We start from the raw sequence: 3,195 nt of genomic DNA on the forward strand, positions 1-3,195 counted from the left end.
GGACTCAAGACTAGAGAAGGTTTGGCTTTAGAATTGGACTAAACTTCCCCTGCCCTTACTAGCTCTGTGACCTTGAGTGAGTCATGCTACTACTGGTCACATGTAAAACACGGATAATATTTCACAGGATTACTGTGATGTTTAACGTGTACTTGGTACAAAGGAAACAAGAAATGGTAGCTGTTCATAGTGTTGTTATGGGCTGTCTGGAGTGGGGCAAGGCAGGAGTTCTAACTCCACAACTGCTACTAATTTGCTATGAGCTTAACGTTTCTTTTTCATTGTTTTCACTATTTTTAAAAGATTTCCTGGAATCACTGTCCACTAACTTCATCTTATTGCCCCCCTGTGGTTGCAAGGGAGGCAACCAAGTGTAGCTGGGCATAGCTGCTACCCTCCAATAAAATCAGGATTGTTTGTGTAAGGATAAAGGCAGTTATCAGATTGAGCTGGAGCTACCAACTCCTCTGTATCTTGCAGTGAGGTACGCCTTGGGGGACTCTTCTATACCAGTTTTCATTGAATGGACATTTGTTGAGTATTTACTATGTGCTAGGCAGTGTTAAAAGTGCTTTAACTGCATTATCTTATTGAATACTCATAGTAGCCGTATGGGGTAGGTACCAATTATATACCCATTTTACAAAAGAGGGAACAGAGCCTTGGTAGTAGTAGAGGTAACCAGTATGTACTGATGAAAAAATAAATCACAGATCTGTCTAAGAAGGAGGATTTCTGAGTATGGCTGCAAACAGAAAATTGTAAGTAGCCTTGGACCAGCATCCAGAACCTTGATTTCTCTAGTTCGGTCATTACATTCAGCCACCCACTTGCAGAATTACGTTGGTCCAGGCTCGTCTTTATGGGCCATAGTTTTCTCATCAGTAAAGATGAAGAAGTTCTATTACTGAATGTTCTCCAATAATTTCCTTACCTTTTATTTGCCTCAATGAACCCACTGTTTTTCAGGTTTTTGTTACCAGATTTAGTGTTAACAATGTCAACTAATTTATTTTGTTAATCGAATCATACATAAATGCTTCTGTTCTGCCTGAGACATGCAGGATGCCCACTGAGTTGATAAAATTCTAGTCGACAGCTAAGAGAAATGGCAACCTCTGTAGCCTTATAGCAACACTTGCCCTTACAGATGGGCTTCACAACTGAGACTTTTTTTTCTTTTACATCGTTATTGGAATATAATTGCTTTACAGTGGTGTGTTAGTTTCTGCTTTATAACAAAGTGAATCAATTATACATATACATATGTTCCCCTATCTCTTCCCTCTTGCGTCTCCCTCCCTCCATGGTCCCAGAGGTCTCTGAGACTGTCTTCAGTTCCTTTCATTCTTTTTTCTTTATTCTGCTGTGCAGTAGTTATTTCCACTATTTTATCTTCCAGGTCACTTATCCGTTCTTCTGCAAGGACCCTGGCAGGCTCCCCGGAAGGGGGGTGTGGATAGACCTGTGCTTGCACAGAGGCTTCTTGGTAGCGGCAGCAGCAGCAGCCTTAGCGTCTCATGCCCGTCTCTGGGGTCCGCGCTTTTAGCCGCGGCTTGCACCCGTCTCTGGAGCTCCTTTAAGCAGCGCTCTTAATCCCCTCCAGGTACGTGGGGGGTTTCTTGCCTTTTGGGACGTCTGAGGTCTTCTGACAGCGTTCAGTAGGTGTTCTGTAGGAGTTGTTCCACGTGTAGATGTATTTCTGGTGTATCTGTGGGGAGGAAGGTGATCTCCGCGTCTTACTCTTCCACCATCTTCCTGGAAGCCTGAAGTTTTGACTAAGTATTTTTACCTTAAAAGGTAATTTAGTTTATGACTAAACTCTTTAACTTAATTGTATCTTTATACATTTAGGAAAACATAAATGACAAAAGTAGTACCAAAGAGTAATTCTGAATTTATCAGTTAAAGCAAGTGATGTGCAGTTGTCTCTTTTTTTTAATGTATGATATGTAGTCCTAACATTAGATTAATTGAATATTTTCAAATTGAATGGTATTTTATATGAACTAAGGGATTTCACTGGTAAAGGTAACCCTGACTCACATCCTTTGGTAATGTAAAGAATTGCACTTTGTCATAGCAGTTTGGGCACAAATGTCCAGAAGTACACTGTTCTCCAGGAGTCAGGTTTATTGAAAGGTTCAAGAGAGCCTGCCGAGGACTACAGGTAGTTAAGGAGGGCCGTGCTTGGTCCGTGGCCTTGCTGTGGTAGCCATAATAAGCATGGCATTCGGGGTTGGTCCTGCTTATACTCCTAAGTTTTTGGGAAATGAGGCAGAGCTGGGATAGCCCACACTTGCAGACCCCTCTCCTGACCTGAATCAGGCTTGAGGAAATGAATGCCTAGGTTACGGGAGCACCCTCTGGGGAGGAGAAATATTTCAGCTCCAGGGGGAAGCAGTGGCTCTCCCTAGGCAGGTGGTGTTCTCGTCTGACCAAATGAATGATTATTATTACATTTTTATGAATCCCTAGAAATTCCCTTTTGTTTTCTGGATTGCCTTGTGAGGGGATGTTGTTGATACTGTGATATATTTGGATTTGCCCGGATCTGACACTAGGAGGTTCCAATCCTAGCTGAATCAACCAGCAAAGACTGAGACTGCATGAATAAATGACACCTGCAGACCTCCAGCAGCTTCACAGCCCTCAGTGTCAGGGCTGGAACAGGTGGTAGAGTTCAGCCAGGCAGTGAAGCTGGCTATAATTTTTGTTTCCTACCCGCAGGCAGGGATAGAGGAAGTAGAAACTGAATAATGAAATGTCTCTAGAAGCTTACTGAAGGGAGGAGGGGCCTAGGAAAGACAACATTTATAAACAATCCAAGATTAAAAGATCTGGTTCCCTCTAGGAAGGCAGTGGGCCAGCTGTGGTAAGAATCTTGATTGTCAAAGTCACTGTCTTATGCTAGTTGGCCATGGCTTAAGATTCGCCTGAACTCACTTGGAGCTAGGGTTGTGGTTTCTTGTGGCTGTGAGTTTCTAGTTCCCTAGATAATTAGGAATTCTTGTGTGGGTGGATTGAGATGCATTCACCTCAGGAGACAGGTGATAACAATGAGGGCAGCCAGAGGGCACCATGAATTGCTGACACCTTGTCTATAATGTCTCATGTATTGTGTGAATTCAACATCAGTTTCACCTCAAAAGCCAGAGGCTGCTCTGGAGAATTCCAGGGGAGACGCCGTTTGCA

This window comes from Neophocaena asiaeorientalis, unplaced genomic scaffold, assembly GCF_003031525.2.
Source record: "Neophocaena asiaeorientalis asiaeorientalis breed wild unplaced genomic scaffold, Neophocaena_asiaeorientalis_V1.1 scaffold24, whole genome shotgun sequence".
Lineage (NCBI taxonomy): Eukaryota > Metazoa > Chordata > Mammalia > Artiodactyla > Phocoenidae > Neophocaena > Neophocaena asiaeorientalis.